This window comes from Uranotaenia lowii, chromosome 3 (assembly GCF_029784155.1).
Source record: "Uranotaenia lowii strain MFRU-FL chromosome 3, ASM2978415v1, whole genome shotgun sequence".
NCBI classification, from domain to species: Eukaryota; Metazoa; Arthropoda; class Insecta; order Diptera; family Culicidae; genus Uranotaenia; species Uranotaenia lowii.
The window spans coordinates 279,438,942-279,459,837 of NC_073693.1; the positions used below are offsets into that span (position 1 = coordinate 279,438,942).

The 20,896-nt window shown below is 37.3% G+C and overlaps 1 pseudogene; it reads left to right on the forward strand.

Moving 5' to 3' along the window:
• Positions 1 to 1,417: 1,417 nt before the first annotated feature.
• Positions 1,418 to 19,221, forward strand: LOC129753484 (probable serine hydrolase; annotated as a pseudogene).
• Positions 19,222 to 20,896: the final 1,675 nt, after the last annotated feature.

Below are 20,896 nucleotides of genomic sequence, written 5' to 3' on the forward strand. Positions count from 1 at the left end.
AAACAAATGTCAAAATCACCTGTAGATTCGAAACGGTCTTCTGTATGCTCGAGACTGCTTCCTTTCGATATTTACATTGGAATTAGGGATTCATATTGAGGAAATTAACACTTATCAAATGAAAAGACGTTTATTAATAAGATGAATAGTGTATTATTAAGAATTTTCTGCTGGTCCTGATGTTTGTATTTATGTGCCCGATATTTTGCATGAAAATAAAATTAGGATACTATTTTTTCAGTTCGTTATGCGTATTTACACAAAATTACCTGCTTCAGCACCACGATAATGCTGCTGATTCCAGCGGAAATTTCGCTGTTCAGCTGGTTCGTCCGGTTATTTGTAGTCATTCTCTTGGTGTTCCGCTCTAGCAATTCGGTTGATTTTTGAATTCTTCAACGCGACGGTCAGTTTCTCGACCTGATGGAGTTTCATTCGAACACCGCTGGACTGCTGGATCCTAAACAAACGCCTTCTCCCGCCTTTTCCAGCTTTGATTTACCGCCTGGGCGGAGACTGTACGAAATATCACGCATAAGATAGAAAAGGATAAACTATTAAAAAAAAAAACGCGACAGAGAACGGTTGACAGCTCAAGTTTTCCCATGATACAGGACGATTGTTCGGTTATATGCGCTTTCGTGAAAATTTTGTCCCCGATTTCAGGAGAAATGAAACGTCTCAAGATTCGGGAGGGTTCCCATACAAACTTCGAATAAATTCAGCGTTTTTCCTGTGGTTCGGAGAGTCATTATCCCGAGGAGAAAATTTGCAATCTTAGTGTGTAGGTAATTGCGGACTAGTTTGATAGTAACCGGAGATTTCCAGCAAATTATAAACTAGTATTTTACACTTTCAAATGTCAAAATCATTCGTTTCGCATCACTCACTGGAGACGGTCGAGTTTGTTTTCTCTCGCGTGTGTGGCAAAAGTTTACATTATTTGCCCCTTATACCTACCGTGTAGTGCCGCTATCCGAATTATCCGGACTTATGTACCGTTACACCGGATAGCTTAGTTCAGAACGGCAGTGAAATTCTAACGCTCGTGTAGCTGGTTCGTCAAATCACCCAGCAAATTATAATCCCGGCTGAATACAATAGCCTTGGTTCAGCATCCATTCGCCATCAAACAAAGGACCACGTTGTTGGCATCAGGTTTGATAGAGTGGTCCACATTAATAGAGTGGTTCATTTTTTTTTTCCCAAAAAGTTTTTGGGTTTTTATTTTATTTTTTTTATTTGGTTTTCTTCTTTAGCTTTCCTCTTTCGTTATTATTACTATATAAATTATAAGATTTTTTTTTTTTTTTGAAATTTATATTATATATAAATTTTCTTTTTTCTTTTTTTAATTTAATTTTAAATTGCGGTTGCATCTCCTCCAGAGCCCATTAGTTCGGAAAGTCATCGGCTGATGGATGACGACGGCGAGACGGGCAAAGATCCCCCTTTACGGGAGGATATTTCCGAGGAAATTCTTTCCGAGGAAATTGTTTCCAAAGAAACATTACAAGACCACCCGATGTACCTCACGGACACGGAAGATGACCCTTCTCCTCTCCCAAAGACCCTTTTCCCACAAATGCCTTTTGTGTTTGGAAACTCCACGCCAGCATCAACCCCTCAAGCAAACTCCCCCGTTGAAAAAGATAATGAGTTGCCTCAAACTGCCCCTCGTCGTCGGGTTTACCAACCTGAATCGACGGGACCTTGGGTAGTTTACATCCGGTCCAAAACTAATGGGAAATCACCCAATGTGATTTCAATCGCCCGGGACCTTGATCGTTCTTACCCTTCCGTAATCAGCTACCAGCCGATGAGACCGCACAAGATGCGCATTGTTGTTGGTAGCCTGAAGGAAGCAAATGCCATTGCTTGTGACCCGAAGTTTACGATCGAATACCGCGTATACGTTCCCGCTCGTGACGTGGAAATCGACGGAGTGGTAACCGAAGAGGGTTTGACCGTCGATGACCTAATGGAATCCGGGGTTGGCCGATTCAAAGACCCTGGTCTCCCCACGGTCAAGGTGCTGGACGCGCGTCAGCTGAAATCAGCATCAGGCGAGGGGGAAAAGAGAACATTTTCCCTGTCGAACTCTTTTCGGGTTACCTTTTCCGGCACTGCACTTCCTGATTACGTTGCGATCGGGAAGGTTCGTCTACCTGTGAGACTTTATGTGCCTTCGGTCATGTTCTGCCAGAATTGCAAGCAGTTGGATCATACGGCCGCCTACTGTTGCAATCAGGCACGCTGCTCTAAGTGCGGGGAGAAGCATGCGGAAGCTTCGTGTGAAATACAAGCAGTAAGCAAGTGTTTGTATTGCACAGGCGAGGAATCTCATGCTCTCTCGGCGTGTCCGAAGTACATATCGCGCCGGGAAAAAATCAAGACTTCTTTAAAAACCCGCTCTAAGAAATCATATAGAGACATGCTGATGAAGTCTTTGCCAATCGTCTCAGAGAACCAGTTTGGCCTTCTAAGTGAGTATGAATCCGAAGGGGAGGATCCATGTGAAGGAACATCAGCTGGGCCATTTGTTAAAAAAAATGTTTCACAGGCTCCAAAAAGGAAACGCACAACTAACACACAACCCCGATCAGCTGCCAGCAAAGTTAATAAAACAAAAAATCCTCAAAGTGGAAATAGTTATTCTACCCCTCCTATTCAGAGACCTCCGGGTTTTAATCCGTCCCCGAAGGACTTCCCTCCACTTTCTGGTAAGTCAAAACCCCAGACTTCCCTTCAGAATTCAGAACCATCAGTAGCTAACAGGAATGCAACAATTCCCAGAGAAACTGCATCTGATCCATCGTCGAACAGTTTGCCCAGCTTTTCATCTGATGGTAAGATGAAATTTTCGGAAATTGTTGCGTTCATCTTGGACTTTTTCAGTGTACCAGCAGGTTGGAGGACTATGATTAATATGTTTGTACCTCTTTTGAGAGAAGTCTTGAAAAAGAAAGCTTGTACTATGACCCTCATCGCAGAAGCAATTTCTTTTGATGAATAACTCGTCCACTGAGGTAAGAGAAATTGTTTCTGTATTGCAATGGAACTGCAGAAGTATTTTACCAAAATTAGACTCCTTTAAAGTATTGGTACACAATTTGAATTGTGATGTGTTCGCCTTATGCGAAACTTGGCTCTCTCCAAACACTGATTTCAACTTCCATAGCCACAATATTATTCGTCTGGATCGAGATGGGCAAAGAGGAGGTGGCGTTCTTTTGGGGATCAAGAAATGCCACTCTTTCTATCGTATTCCACTACAACCATCTCCAGGTATTGAAGTCGTCAGTTGCCAAGCTAGAATTAAAGGCCAAGACCTTTGCCTAGCCTCGGTATATATTCCGCCAAATTCAAGCGTGAGCCGGAACCAATTGGCGAATATTCTTTCACTTCTCCCAGAACCCCGGTTAGTTCTGGGAGATTTCAACTCCCATGGCGTGGGCTGGGGTAGCTCACGTGATGATGATCGTGCCAACATTATTTATGAGCTGTGCGACGACTTCAATATGACTGTCTTAAACAATGGGGAAGTGACTCGAATTAATGGATCCCAATCACAGCATAGTATTTTAGACCTTTCTTTAGCTTCTTCTTCTCTGAGCTTGGATTGTACGTGGAAGGTAATCCAAGACCCTCAGGGAAGCGATCATTTGCCTATCAATATTTCTATCACCAGTGGTCGTAGTCCACCCGAAGAGATCAATATTCCTTATGACCTCACAAAGAATATAGATTGGAAAAAGTATGCATCAGCAGGGCTGGTAGCGAGTCACTTTTTAGTGACTTGGTCACTTTTTTTGGGTCAGTCACTAAAAAGTCACTTTTTTCATCATTTGGTCACTAAAGTCACTATTTTCCGAAAAATGGTCACTTTTATCACCAAAAGTCACTTTTTTCACCGAAAATAAACCAATGAAAGAGTAATTTGAATTGCGCGTGTTAATATTGACGGTAGTAACGGTAAATTACTTGATCATCAGTCAGAAATTTTTTTCGCCTCCGGCGGAATTTCAGCTTGAGACATTTCGATCTACGACATTATTTGAATTGAAACTTACTTTGATTGTAGATTTTAATTTTTAGTTCAATCAACCTTTTGTATTGGAACTGAAAACATGATATACAAAAACCCTATCTCGTCTTTAGAATGGGTTTTTATTAAGAAGTGTAACTGAAATTGAGATTGAAACGAACCATTTTTTTTATTAAAAAAATCTTTTATGTCATAACAAATGTTATGTTGATTTGAAATGTTCTTAAAAAAAAAAACAATTTCATACTCAATTTTATTTCGTGTTTTTTGGTCTTCTAAATACTTAAAAAAAGGGTTTTAAAAATTCACACAAGGCCACAAAATTTACATTTATCTTAGGTGCAATGAATTTAAACGGTAACTTCAACTAATTTGGGTTCCCCGAATCTAAATATGTATGCAATATTTCTATCACCTTTTGTTATTGAAATGACTTTGGAAAATAATTAAAAATCTTTAGAGAAGTTTCTACACTTTTTTTTACAAAAACTCAAATCAAAAACATATTATTTAAAAATAAAAGTTTTATATGAATTGATGAGCTTTAAATAGAATCAAGTTTTTTTACACTTTCTGCTGTGATGTCAAAAATACTTGTAATGACATTTTTCCATAATCAGTTATCATCGTCAATGTTTGATTTTACTAGTAATAAACTCTTTATCACCAAAACTAAATGTGTTCGGCCGAATTTGACAAAATTTCTAGTTTAGGACAGTAAATAGTGTGAATAATTTTAAAAAATAAGCACCAAAATGGCTATAGTGAAACATGTTTATTGAAAAAACTCTTCCTGAAACTTTCTTTTTTATTTCCAGATTGTTTTTTTCAATTTTCAAATAAATTTACCGAATTTTATTGTACAGTTTTTTTTTCAATTTTCTATTCAACTTGCCAGATTTTTTTTAATCAAACTTTTTAAATTTTCAAGACATATTTTTAACAATTGTTTCCTTGTTTTTTAATTCTGAATTTTCGTGTTCTTCAACCATAAGCCTTTAACTCCAAATTTTTAATAATAAATCATAATTTCAACCTTCTATTCTTTCAGGACCCAATATTTTAATCAAAAGAGACAAAATACTCAGAGCTTGTAATTAAAAGCTTAAAAACCTGCGATTGAAAATTTAAAAAGTTTTTATTAATAATTTTTGTATGAAATCATGCTTTTCGGATCGATCATGATTTTTAAATAAATCTAAAAAGTTGGAAGAATTGTTCTAAGTAGCAACTTCAAAAATAAATTTTAATACGCAGTGTTAACTAACTTTGTATTTGATTTGTGCTTTCAATATTAATAACGAAAGTTTTGTACTCATAATTTTTTATTTTTCATCAGTTTTTATCATTCACGTAATTACTTATTTTCTAACATTTCTTTGTCAGTGTAGTTGAACATGAAGTTATTATTTAAGCTTCAAAAATGAAATTTTGATAACTGGAGGATTTAACTTCATTAAAGGTTTTATGTCTGGCTTATATAACTGGCACTTTTAAAATAATTATAAATATATTCTTCTTTTTATCAAACTAAATTAAACCATCGAACATTGAATAAATTCTGTTCAAAATTCATTTCTTGTTCAGTTATCGGTAATTCACCATTTAAATCGTGTTTAAATATTTTTAATTCAAATTAAAAAATTACAGCGGAATTTCTCACTAAACTTCCAGTTGAAAATGAGGAAAAGAATTCCAAATTTAGATGAATAAAAATTAACAATTATAATCATTTTCCTAACATCTATTCATGGTAAGTTTTGTACAAGATTGGACATTTATTTTAGAATTCAGATTTTATTTATTTTAAATTTGCTAAGAAATTCTTTTGAAACTAATTTATTTCTTACTTTCTTTACTTATCGAAAATTTGAAACATTCATTGTAATATGTTTCCAAAATTTTGTTTATCAGTAATTTTTTTAGTTTGTGTGTTGAACATGAATGACAAACGGTGTAAGAAAACCCTTTCCTTTTCAATTTTTTATTTTTGGTATTGTTATTATTTTTATCTAAATTTGAATTTCGAAAATCCCCCCCATTGACGGGTCCTTCGCACGGGTCTGATTTGGTCACATTTTTTGTACTTCAAAGTTACTTTTTTCGTTCTACATAGTCACAATTTGGTCACTTTTTTCGGTCCTCAAAGTCACTATTTGGTCACTTTTTTTCAAATTTTGGTCACTAAAGTCACTACTTTTTCATTGTCAAACCGCTACCACCCCTGCATCAGGTGTCATTGAAGCCATCGACTCAACGGATGAACTGCCTCCGGAGGCAGAGTACAGTTTTATTTCCGGGACAATTGTGGACTGTGCAATCGGGGCACAGGTCAGACGGAATGAAAGCTCGACGATACAGAAACGGCCTCCCACTCCATGGTGGGATGGAGACTGCTCACGCGCGCGAGGTGAAAAATGCAAGGCGTTTATTGAGTTTCGCAGAACTGGATTGCCAGAGAAGTTCCAACGTTACTTGTCCTTGGAACGCAAGTTCAAGAACTTGATCAGGGGCAAGAAACGTGGGTACTGGCGGCGATTCGTAGATGGGTTATCTCGAGAAACGTCACTGCACACGCTTTGGAGAACAGCTCGAAACATGCGAAATCATACACCTTCGAACGAAAGTGAGGAAAGCTCGAGTCGTTGGCTGACACAGTTCGCGAAAAAGGTCTGTCCAGACGCAGTACCAGCTCCGAAAAACTATCGGGATACAGAGAATAGTTCCGAAACGGAGGATCAATTCTCGATGGTCGAACTTTCACTTGCGCTCTGGTCATGTAACAATTCCGCTCCCGGACTGGACAGAATCAAATTCAACTTGTTGAAGAATCTGCCAGATACCGCTAAGAAACGCTTGTTGAATTTATTCAATAAGTGTTTAGAGATGAACATTGTGCCGCATGAATGGAGACAGGTGAAAGTTATCGCCATCCAAAAACCGGGAAAACCAGTTTCTGATTACAATTCGTATAGGCCGATCGCAATGCTCTCGTGTCTCCGGAAATTACTCGAAAAAATGATTCTCTTTCGGCTGGATAAATGGGTTGAATCAAACAATCTCTTGTCAAGTACACAATTTGGATTCCGTAGAGGAAAGGGTACGAACGACTGTCTAGCATTACTTTCATCAGACATTCAATTGGCGTTTGCCCAAAAAGAGCAGATGGGGGCAGTATTTCTGGACATCAAAGGGGCATTCGATTCGGTGTCCATAGAAGTGCTATCTAGTAATCTTAACTCTTGCGGACTTTCACCAATATTGAATAATTTTCTTTATAACCTGTTGTCTGAAAAAATCATGCATTTTAGTCATGGAGAAACCAAAGTTGAACGAATTAGTTACATGGGTCTACCCCAAGGCTCATGTTTAAGCCCCCTGCTATACAACTTTTATGTCCGAGAAATCGATGCTTGTATGGCACAAAATTGTACGCTAAGACAGCTTGCGGATGACTGTGTTGTTCATATCACAGGTAAAAAAGGCACTCAAATTAAACCTCCGCTACAAGAAACTCTAAATAATTTATCACATTGGGCCAGGAATCTAGGCATCGAGTTTTCGCCTAGTAAAACCGAGTTAGTAGTTTTTTCAAGGAAGCATTCCCCTCCTCAAATAGAGCTCCTTATGATGGGTAGAACTCTAACTCAATCTCTTAGTTTTAAATATTTGGGTGTCTGGTTCGACTCTAAATGCCTCTGGGGAAAACATATTAGGTACTTGACTCAAAAATGCCAAAAGAGAATCAATTTTCTTCGAACGATTACTGGAACCTGGTGGGGTGCTCATCCACAGGACCTCATCAGGTTATACCAAACAACGATACTGTCGGTCATAGAATACGGAAGCTTTTGCTTTGGGTCCGCCGCGCAAACCCACTTGATTAAACTAGAACGAATACAGTATCGTTGTTTGCGTATTGCCATGGGTTGTATGCAGTCGACACATACGATGTGTCTCGAAGTACTGGCGGGAATAATGCCGTTGAAAAATCGGTTCTTCGATTTATCGCTACGTTTCCTAATTCGAAGTGTTACTATGAATCTTTTGGTGATAGAAAATTTGGAAAGGCTTATGAATATTTATCCGCTAGTAAAATATGTAAACAATTATGAAACTTTTAGTCAATTAGAAATAAATCCTTCTTTATTAAATTCGGACACGAGTCACTTTTACCCGATTAGCAGTTCCTTGATAAGATTCGATCTGTCCATGACCGCTGACATCCGTGGAATACCAGATCACGTCCGACCCAACGTCATTCCTTCAATCTTTGCATCAAAAGTACGTGAAATTGACCCTACAAAAATGTTCTTTACTGATGGTTCTAGAATCGACGGCGCGACTGGTTTCGCAGTGCACAATGAGCGCTTTGAAGCTTCGTTCAAGCTTCGAGAGTCATGCTCCGTTTACGTTGCTGAATTAGCCGCAATTTATTGTAGCTTAGAACACATTCGCACACTGCCCGTAGACCACTATTTCATCTATTCGGATAGTCTCAGCTCCGTTGAGGCGATTCGATCGATGAAACTGATGAAGCGCTCTTCCCATTTTTTGCTGGAAATTTCAGGGATATTGGGCGCTTTGATCGAAAATTCGTACAGGATTACCTTAGCTTGGATCCCGTCTCATTGTCTTATTCAAGGCAATGAGAATGCGGATTCATTGGCTAAGGTGGGCGCGTTACAAGGTGAAATTTTTGAGAGGATAATAACTTACAATGAATATTTTTCAATACCTCGCACTTTAGCGATTAACGCTTGGCAGTCTAGCTGGGATAATGGCACAAAGGGACGTTGGTTCCATACGATTATCCCTAAGGTTCCGACGAAGGCATGGTTTAAGCATTTTAACATGAGTCGCGATTTCATTCGCGTGGTTTCTCGGCTCATGTCAAATCACTGCCGGCTTGACGCACATTTGTTTCGTATACAACTAGTTACAAGCAATGTTTGTGTTTGTGGGGATGGCTACCACGACATTGATCATGTTGTGTGGACGTGTGAACGGTTTGATCGATCGAGGGCTTGGCTACTGGATACCCTTAGGGCCCGAAGTAAACTACCTGGGGTTCCAATTCGAGACATCTTGGCAAACTTAGATCTTGAATATTTGTACCCTATATACAAATATCTTAAAATGTCTGACTTGGTCGTTTAGTCCTCTTCCTCTCTGTCTTTACTCTATCTAATGCTCTTTTCGTCTATTCATTAGAACAACCTCTCGTCCGACCGGTTCGATAACACCGGAATGAAGGCTGGCCAGGAACACAATACCTGCGGTAGCTTACGAAACCACGCTACAGGAAGCCACCACCGACCAAAGACGGAAATCTGTTCTCGAGAGTGACCCTACACAATCCTCTTTCCCTCCCTCTTAGTTAATCAATTAACAGTTGAGTAGCCGCGACGATTACGGCCCCCCTCTTACTAACACCACATAAAAGTGAAAGTGAATACTCGGCAAAAAAAAAAAACTTTATGAGTTAAATGCCTTAATAAAGCTACTTGTAAATAAAAAAAAATAAAAAAAAAAATGTCAAAATGCTTGTGAACGTTACTTTTTTCCAACAGTTCTATTCTGTGTTTTTTTATTTATCCATCAAATTTGTCTAAGGAGAACGGTAAATTTGAAAACTTTAAGAAATGGGTGCACATTTTTTTCATATCTGGAGACCATAAAATTGATTCAATGTTCATTGTAACCGCGCGATTTGACAGTTCTGGGATGGATAACCCGAGGAGGTTTTAAATCCCTTTAAAGATTGACGTACACACATAAGCTCAGAAGTATAATTCACATCGTATGGCGTTTAATTTCTACTATTTATCACATGAAGCATAATTTTTAAAAATATGTATGGAACAAAAAAGAATTATCTAGATGAGTGTATACTCGATGTGACCTAGGGCAACGTTTTTATAGAGTTTCAAAAATCTATTATTGTTTGTGCCGCAAGTTAGTAAAGTTATAACTCTTACATGACATCAACCAATGGCCCACCAGTCAATCTCATTTCTGAAATTTGGTCCGCCTGTGAAAATGTTGGCCACCCATTCTGTAGAACATTAGAATGATTTGGAAATTGAAGATTTGAATTCAATGATCAACTTTCCCAAAGATCCCGAGTAATTTTGAAATCTGAGAAAAAAGTTATAGAAGTTTTCTGATTGTTTATTTTAACCGATTTAGCAAAGTACCGAAATTTTGACGAAATTTTTAAGAAATTTTAACTTAAATTGAATATTAGATCTTTCTCAACTCAACAGTTCAATCGTTTTACAGTTTTAAACAAAGTTCTTTTATACACAAAAATCTTTAAATCAAATAGTCGAAGATTTTCTTTAGTGGTGTCGGAAATAGTTGTAGTGATACTTATTTCAATTTCTCAAAATTGAAAAATTTATTTTTTTTAAAGCTATATATCTCTGAATCTATCATATCAAGGCAAAATCCGAATCCTCGATTGAAAATAAGATGATAAATAAATTTAAAATCAGTTTTTTTATGTAGGCTTTCTGGTTCATGAGTTATCAATGGTCGATTTAACTAAAAATCGATCAATTTCAAAATTTCTACACGCCGTTTCACCAAAACAAGAGCTAATAAAGGGTGATACGGTCAAACTTTGGTCAACATCAACTTGACGTATTTCTTTCAATTTTGCATTTAAAAAACCTGAACACCCATTTTGAAGGTGTGTGTGTGTAGAATGTTGCTCCTATTTTGATTTTGGCATTCATTCTTCAGTTGTCAAAATGCCGTCCAAGGAAGAAGAGCAGCGTATCAAAATTTTGCTCGCGCATCGCGAAAATCCGAGCTACTCGCACGCCAAGCTGCAAAATCGCTAAAAGTTGCCAAATCTACCGTTACAAATTTAATTAAAGTGTTTGGGGAACGTTTGTCGACAGCCAGGAAGTCTGGATCGGGGGAAATCAAAAACGCTGAGACGACAAAGAGAGTTGCCGGTAGTTTCAAGCGAAACCCTAACCTCCCTCTCCGAGATGCCGCAAATAAGCTGGGTGTATCGTCTACAACCGTGCATCGAGCCAAAAAACGAGCCGGACTATGACTTACAAGAAGGTAGTGACTCTAAATCGCGATGATAAACAAAATACGAAGGCCAAAGCGCTATCCCGGAGGCTGTACACGACGATGCTGACGAAGTTTGACTGCGTGGTAATGGACGACGAAACCTACGTCAAAGCCGACTACAAGCAGCTTCCGGGACAGGAGTTTTATACGGCAAAAGGAAGGGGAAAGGTAGCAGATATTTTCAAGCACATGAAACTGTCAAAGTTCGCGAAGAAATATCCGGTTTGGCAAACCATCTGTACCTGTGGCTTGAAAAGCAGCATTTTCAAAGCTTCCGGGACTGTCATCCAAGAAATTTACGTGAAGGAGTGTTTAAATAAACGTCTGCTGCCTTTCCTGAAGAAACATGGTTGTTCCTTACTGTTTTGGTCGGATTTGGCATCTTGCCATTACGGTAAAAAGGCCATGGAGTGGTACGCCGCCAACAACGTGCAGGTGGTTTCCAAGGACAAGAACCCTTCCAACCCTCCAGAGCTCCGCCCAATTGAGAAATACTGGGCTATTGTCAAGCGGAACCTAAAAAAGACCAAATAAATTGCTCAGGACGAGCAGCAGTTCAAAGCAAACTGACTTTCTGCGGCGAAGAAGGTGGAAAGGTGGCTGTACAAAATCTGATGGCAGGGGTTAAGCGTAAGGCCCGGCAATTCGGATTTGGAAAACCGGAAGCCTAACTGAATGTTTTTCCTGAATTTTATACTAATTAAACTTGAAAAAGAAATTTAATTTAATTTTTCAAATAAACGATTTCACTGATTTACACGCGTTTTCCCTTGAACAAATTTTGACCGTATCAATCTTTAGACAAATTCTGGCAAATGGTTCGAAAATCGGTTACTGAAACATAGGAAAGAAAAGTGATATTCCCTTGTGTAAAATTTAAGGTGTTTGAAAAATTTAAAATTATACAATTTTAAGTGATTCCAACCATTAATAACTAATGAAAGCACAAACCAATTTGAATTCAATTCATTATAAAGAGTTTTTTCTTGAAAATTTGAGAATAAATCTATATTTGGAATTCTAATTGTCTGAAAAAAAATCAGAGCTTGAATCATATTTTTTTCTAACTCAAATTAACATTCTCAAACAGATTTGATATAAAGACCTCTAAATTTAGAAAATGCAATCAAGATGAAAAAAAAATAAATAATGTATTAGAACCCAGATTCAGAAATTAGTATCAGGAGTAATATTCCAGATCGTTGACTATTAGTCGGGATTAAATCAAAATGAAACACCAAACCATCATTTAAAATTGAATTTAGATTTTTTTTCCTCAACGAATTTTTGACACCGGCCATTTCATTAATTTTGCTGATTAAGTATAAGCAGAATCAGAAAAACAAAATCTGGAAAAATGTAAAACATGTGTGACATATGAAAAACATCATATTTCATCAATTGTAGCGGCCGTAAATTGTATTCTAAGTCTTCAATAATTTACTAACAACAACTACTATCATGAAAATTATGTTTTAAAGAAAGCAGTTAATCGGAAATATTCGATTTTTTTAATCCTGAACAAGGCCGTAGGAAAAACTGCCTCATGGGAGGGTTTGGTGAATTATGTTCCCTATAGCAGTTTTCATTGAAAAATGCAAACTTAAAGAATAGTTTAAAAATGTGATTCTAAGAGAATCTCTTAATTCGGGTTTAAGTTCATTTATATTAATAGTTATGCAATTGAAATCATTACTTCGAAAATAAGTCCTAAAAATGCCCAGTTTTTTTAAACTTGTTAAATAGTTGAAAAATGTAGGGGAATTGAGGGTCAAAACAGCCATAACTCCTGTTTCCAATCCGTAAGGTGGCTCAAATAGGCCTCGTTGAATTCCTTGGAATAAATTACATAGGGTACAATCCATTTCCTAAATTTTCAAGTCCGAACATGCTTTTTTCTAAAATCATTGAAAAATGTAGGGAAATTGAGAGTAAAAACAGTCATAACTCCATTTTCAAAGCGTGCGGTGTCTCAAATAGCCTTCATTGGATTCCTCGGAAAAAATCACACAAGATACGTCCCACCCAATAGATTCCAATCTTTCAAGTCCGAACATGCGTTTTCTTAACAATTTGAAAAATGTAGGGGAATTAAAGGTAAAACAGCCATAGCTCCATTTTCCGAAGTCCGCTGGATATTTCGTTGGAGGCTAAACAGGCTTTATTGGATTTCTTGGAAAAAAATCTTATAAGACACGTCCCAGTAGATTCAAAATTTTTAAGTCCGAACATGTATTTTCTTAACAATTTGAAAAATTGAAGGGAATTGAAGGTAAAACAGCCATAACGTAATTTTTCGAAGTGTGCGGTGGCTCAAACAGCCTTCAATCGATTTCTCGGTAAAAAAAAACACACAAGGTACAACACATTTGGTTCAAAATTTTCAAGTCCGAACAGGCTTGTTTCTGAAATAATTGATAAATATAGGGGAATAGAGGGTTAAAAACAGCCATAACTCCATTTTCTGAAGCGTGCGGTGGCTAAAACACTTCATTTGATTCCTCAGAAAAAATGATATACGATAGGTCTGTTTTCGTTCAATATTCTCTAGTTCAAATCAGTGTTTTTCTGGAATGTTTACAAAATATAGGGGAATTAGGGGTTAAAAAGGCACTGTATCTCCGTTCGTAAGCTTGTGCGATGTTTCAAAATACATATGTCTAATCGATTCTCCAGAAATTCTCACAAAAGGAAAATTCATAGATTTGGTTCATGGGTGACGAAAGATTTTGAATTTCTTCGCGATTTGTACACTTTTTTCCCCATTGTGCACTGGTTAAGATGTCTGACTAGCAAGACGATATAGTTGGTGATTTTGAGTTCGACTCTCCCTACGGCGCTGTGGTTTTTCTTTTAATTTTTTTTTGTTCCTGGGATGAATTATCCAATGGGAAGGGAATCCCATAAAATGTTTTTCTTGTTTCGCTTGAATGTAGTGGTCATGAATCATTTTGGCTGGGAGCTCCAGTCCTTGTGCCAGTTGTGCTTTTTCAAAGATACCGTCTTCGGCAGAGTGCATATTTCAGCACATTATCGGCACAGAGATTTACCAATAGGCATTGGTTTTTTGCAACCTCTTCTATGGGTGAACATATCTAAATCTGAGAAATGAAATGCTCTGAAATAAATCTAAAAAAATCTAACTTGAACAAAAAGCGAAATTTTTACGCTTTTGTCCTGCATTGATTTGACATTTTACAGTTTTCGATGATTAGAAACCCTTTTTCCCAAAAAAAAAAATAAACCTTTCATCAGCTACCTACAAAACTAAACTATTCGCTCCAATAAATTCTAGCTGACAGCTGGCCTGAAATGTTCGAAACATTTCAGCTGTAAATCTGAAACCGTGCCCGTTTTTCCACAATGGCGACGAGGACGAATGATTCGATTCAGCATCCGTCAGAATCAGTAGGTGGGAACCTACTATTGAACTGATGAAGTTTGTGTGTGGAATTAAATTCGAACAATAGAATCAAACGTTGTGGGGTTCCCTTTGATGTTCAGCGGGATTTTCTGTTCTCGAATGAAATTGTGGCTTTGAATGAAATATCAAAATTATAGCTCGGGTTTGAGTTTTTTTTAACTGAAACTTGAACAATGTTAACTCATGGCATAGTCCAACAATTCAAACTAGAAAAAACTTTGAATTTTCGATAAGAATTAATGGTTTCCGCTACCAGTTTTGCAGCGATTGCTTTCTTAAGAGTTCAACTTGGAAAAAAGTTTGTAGAAAAACGATTGACTGCGGTTGAAGAACAAAATCCGATAAACTATCTTTTTATCATATTTTTGCGGTTTCACCCCGAGAAAAAACTTTTCCAACTAAAGATTCTCGCACAAAGCAGCCAGCAGAAGCCATCGAAAGTCGAGGCAATATTTTCCCATCGTTCCCTCGACAGAAACACGTTTCGAACTTTTAGCGGATGATTCGCAATTTATCTCGTTTTTCTGATCGCTTTTTTTTCTTGCAACATTTGCTATTCTTTCGGTTCGCTAACCTTCGGCTCCTGCCTGAATTATGACGATGATGAAGTCGATGAAGTCACAAGTCACAATTTTTTCCCCAACCACCACCATCCGTTCCGAATCTTCAACTTTCGACGAAAGTGATAATGAATGAAGATATTGACTCAAATTTTCCCCCCTCTGGGGAGTTGTTTTTCGGTTTTTTTCAGCAAATTCTATGTATAGCTTCCGGCTTATTCTTCTCTGAGAGTAGATTTTTTGCTTATTTCGTTCTTAAAAAAAACGACAACAATCTTGAGGGGGTAAAAGTTTTCCCATTTTTCACTCACGGTGAAGTGGCCGCAGATGTTTCCAGGAAATAATCTTCTTCAAGCACATACTTATTGGATTACGAGACGGGTTGCAGAAGCGTGCTGCTGGGAAGGGACCGGATCTGTTTATATCAGTAAGCTAATTTGACAAGTAATGAAGCCCGACTGGCGTAATTGAATGGAAACGCTGGAATAAAACAAAACAAAAATTTCGAAAAATTCAGGTGATATTCCCGACGTCTCGGTTTCAACTTTTGTTTTCAACCATCGAAAAATCCTAAAATAAGAATTTAAAGATTTCAGACGAACCAATGAGAATGCAATAAATCATTTTTTTACCAAATAAAAATGTTACTGAATGAAGGATCATTTAATTGTCACGTGTATTAAATGGAGCAAACACTATTCCTGAACTACTGCATTGGTTGAGATTACATCAAATCTATCCAACAATACTTATTTAAAACATTTATTAATTCTTCGAATGATTGACCTGTATATTAGAGTGCCCCAAATTACCCGACATTTGAAAAAGTTATGCGCTGCAGGCTTAAATTGATCCTAGGTCTAGTACAAGGTCTCATGCCAAATTTGGGCCAGATCGAATCACGGGAAGTTTGTATGGATAGGATCAATTTAAGCCTGCAGCGCATAACATCTCACAAGCTTGAAATTTCCCATACAAATTTTGGGCAGTCTACTAAATATATTTTCCAATTTTTACTTAAAGAAAGTTATTTTTACCGATAAGGCCGGGAAGTTAACCATCAAGCTGAAGTAAGAAGGCTAACAAATGGTGGATAAACGAGGCACCAAAATGTCTCTAATTCACAACTCCTATCTCAACCTCCCCGTGGTGCCTGCTGGGATGCGAGCAGGGTTGCCACATGGATTTAAAAATCTGTATCAGCTCACTTAAAAAAATCTATATCTGTACCTTTTGAAAATTAAACTTTTTTTAAGATGCCTGTCAATTTTTTGAAAAAAATGGTAGTAGAAAAAGTGTTAACGACGCACATAGGAGTACTGGAAAAAGTTGGCCAAAACCTGTTTTTCTCTTTAAAATGATTAAAAATCTTTTTTTCGTTGTATTCAAGTATACACAACTCATTTTTAACCAAAATTTCAAATTTCTTAATTTTGGTCTTTTTGGGTCACTTGCTGCACCCTTATAAAATGTTTGTTTTCAAGTAAATTCGAAGCAACTATCAGAAATGATGAAAAATGCTATTTTTTCAACAAACAAATCAACGCAATTAAAAAAGTTTGTGAAACACAAAGTAAATGCATGGCATGCTCGCTATCTGAAACCAAATTAGGGACAAAAATCGCTCAAATTTTTAGATTTCAAAATTGAAAATAGCTCGAGTTCGCAAGTATGCGCAAGATTTTTCTTTTGGACATGTTTTAAGAAGTTAAAAGCATTCGTATGTTATGTGAAATTTTTCCCGGCGGAGCCCGGAAGATAAACTTCAACACTAATTTGTAAAAAAACAATATAGGTTTGTTAAAAAAACATTGCATTTTTTTGTTTAGCTTCTCTACTACATGTGTTTATCAAGAAATGAACGCAATTTCAACCACAATTTATTGATCATATTAAAACTGAAGATTTGTAGAAAGACTTTTGTTAATAGTCACATTATTCTGCGTGTTACGCAGTCTGTAATTGTACGTGTTTACACCAAATTTTGTAAGACAAAATTAATAATTTTGATACATCAATGTTTCGAGTTATGCCATTACGAACTCACTATTACGATGGTTTAAAATCGACAATACTAATATAAAACAACTATCTAACAACAAACCTATAAAAAAATAATTTTTCTCAAAGTTTAATTTCGAGGTTTTGGCCAGGATTTGGGGTAAAATACTCCTGTGTGCGACGTTTTAAGTAAATCTTTTAACAACAATTGTCGGTCATGTTTAAATATTTTAGTGTAGAAGCATTCGATGATAGTTTTTCCATAAATTGAATCGAATCTAGATCGATAAAATTATAATTTTAAGTATGATTTATGAGAAATAAAGACAGCAAGTTAAGAATTTTCTATATTATTTTGGTCTTTTTTTTTATTGAATCTGGAAATGTATCAAGTTTACGAAAAGTAATGGTCATTGTAAATCTTGGTTAGGGTCAATGAAATACCATTGGAAGTGGATTCTAGAAATAAAGCTTGGATTTAGTAATCTTTTAAATGAAAAAAAATGTTTTATTCATTGATTTATTTTTCGTTACAAAGGTTTTTTATTGATTTACTAAATAATAAAGAAAATCAAAATTTTTGAGGTAGAATTCGTTAATCCATCTTTTTATTTGAAAAAAAACTAAATTTTTCAAACTTTTATTTGTTTGAATAAAGATTGGGCACTAGACTACCCCAAATGACCCGACTTTTGAAAAAATTATGCTCTGCAGGCTAAAATTTATCCTGGGCTTAGTAAGGTCCCATGCCAAATGTGGGCCAGATCGGACCACAGGAAGGGGTCGCTTAAAGAGCCTGAAGTTTGTTTGGGATTTTGATACATTTTGTATGGGAAGAGCATGAAAAACCACCTTTTCATCAATTACTTCGGTTTCTTTAGACCAATTTCTTATGAATACAGTTTTTCTGGAAGTTTAAACTATGACATATACATATTTCATCCGTAGACCGCATTTCGATAAGAGTTAAGATAAAAATGTTATAAGGCTTCAAAACTGGGATAACCAACACAAACACAAACAGGATCTTAATGAAACTTGATGTTTCCTCGAAGATATTCCTTTTTTCTTAACTCTAATAGAGAATTCGTTTTCGTGTGGTGGTGCACCGGGGCACTACCGGTAGTGCACTTTTTGCTGTTTTCATGCTCGTTTTCAGGATGAGTAGTCCACTGGTAGTGCACCATAAAGTGGACGGTGGAACACTCTGAAAATATTCGGTGTTGCTTGCGCTCTCACCAATACTATCATGAATTTTGACAGCACGTGCTTCCCGATGTAAACAAATATCAGATGGTTGGTTTATTTCTATACCGCGAAAATTGCGTTCGAGCTGTTTTTTTCTCTTTATTATCCCGAAGAACGGAAACTTGTTCCGGATTCAATACCAGTGCCGTTTCCGCCTCTGTTGCACATAATGAACGAATATCGGTGGGATAAGATGGCAATGATGGGGCATTCTATGGGAGCAATCATAGCTTTCATGTTCACGTCAATGTTTCCAGATAAGGTGGAGTTTCTGATTGGAATTGATGCCCTTAAACCGCAGTCATATTACCCGAAAAGATTTATTTCTTGGGCTACTGTGATGGCCAATAAGTTGCTTGAAGCCGATAAAAGGAATCGCGAAAGATCGGAACCACCAGCCTACACGTATGAGGACATGCTGGATCGTTTGTTTGAAGGAACCATGGAATCTGTCTGTAACGAGAGAAACTGGTCCATATTTACTGCAAAGAAACATCAAACCGTCCAAGAAATTTCCCGGCAAATATTATTTTGATCGTGATAACCGAATAAAGTACAACAACATTTCCGGATGGTCGGATAAAGTGAACTACGCTCTGACAAAGCAAATCAAGGTGCCACAGCTGGTGATCAAGGCCATCGATTCACCCTATCCTGGTTCCAAAGAAGGCTTCGATGAAATGGTCGCCATACTTAAGAAGCGAAATTCCATGTTCCGCGTGAAGTATCTGAAAGGTTCCCATCACATTCATTTGACCGATCCGGAATTGGTGGCACCCGTTGTGACAGATTTTCTACGGAAACATTGGGTCAGACAGGTCGATGAGGTTGTTAGCAAATTGTGATTTATCAGAGTATAAGGAATGCATGTTGTAAATTATTATATTTCTAAATTGGATTAGGTGTACTTTGGATTAAATTATAAAAATATACCAAATGACGAAACTTTTATTCAATATTTTTTCCTGTACTCTTGTTCTATATGCTTTTTTTGAGACATTTATTATTAATGTTTATTATAATTTTTTGTTTTTAAAAAATTTCACCTGGATGGCACGTTCCAAAGCAAACAACGCTCCCAAGAAGAAATGTGCCCAGAAGGTTTGCTGCAATCGGTTCCAGGCGATGCCGAAAAAGAGCAGCAAATCCGAGTGCAAAAAGGCCAACCCAAAGATCTGGTGGAATCCCCCAAACCGAAAAGTTTTCTTGTTCGGGAGGGTCCTATAAGTTGGTCTCCACAGCAAGAAGCGTTCAGCTGCATCGAAGCTACTCTGCTTCGAGCCAGCTTCGAGCTGTGCTTTAGGGTGACGATACTCGGTTGCGCCAAGTCCTGGATTCCCACCCGTTGCCCTTCAAAAACGGTAGTTCGAGACTACACCCGCATTGGGAGCTTGAATTTCGTTCGTTTCGGTCTGTTAGCAAAATTTCCTCTCCCGACTTCCGCGATCTGAGTTCGCCAATTTGACTTCCAAGAATTTTTCTTTTGTCATCTGAAAACGGAAATAGGTACTCGAGGTATTTGCGAGGAATAAACGTTCAAAATACCGGAACCTTCAAGATGGGGTCTGCAGTCTAGCAGCAGCAAACATAGACCACCCAGAATCAGCCGGTATTGCAGTTATCATCAGAGCCAGAGGCGAATCTACCAAGCAAAATAAATCTGAAATCTTCACAATTCAACAACATCACAACAACACAATGATCAACTAAAGTAAATTTCATTTCAATTTTCGAAGTCAAACGAAAACAAATACCAGCTGTAATGGATTTTTGACAGCTTGATGTTTTCTGTTGACACTGCCGATTTCACGCACACCAACAAAGATTAGTGCAAAACTCGATTCATGCTCGTTTTCAGCTTGGAAGGTGCAACACTTTCGGGTGGTGAAAACAAATACGGTATAAGCGTACATCTTTCGAGGATATGATGGCTAGCATCTTACACGTGCTAAAATCAATAACCCACAAAAAGTGTACTATGTATGCCGTGACCGGGATTCGATCTCATGCCCGCTGGCTTAGAAGACTTGAAGGCTATCCTCTACACCACGGGTTGCATTTTTAAGGATGGTATTCATCATTGTCAATGAGGCGTCAAAATGTTCGACCGCCCCGACCGGAACACTCAATTTGAAATCATGCCACTTCGTCAAATATTGACCGATATCGATTATTTTTGTTGCTATAGAGTGCAAAATCTTTAAATTTCTTCAAATATATGGTAGCGAATCATAAGTACCATGGTGGTTCCGAGAGTAGTTCATGCGAAACTGTGGGGGAGATTTAGATTACTGATCTCCTTTTCCTATTTTCTTCATAGCTTACATGAAAAATTATCCAATTAAAACTTATTTTGCTCTCGCTGAAAAATCACAGGAGCATAGTTTTATGAGTATAAATGATTTTTGTTCATCGGCATTTTTTTTTCGTTGAGAATTTTTCATTTCGACGCCTCATTGACATTGATGAATACCATCCTTAAGAATGTTATCTCATTTTTGAAGTTAAATAATTTTTTAT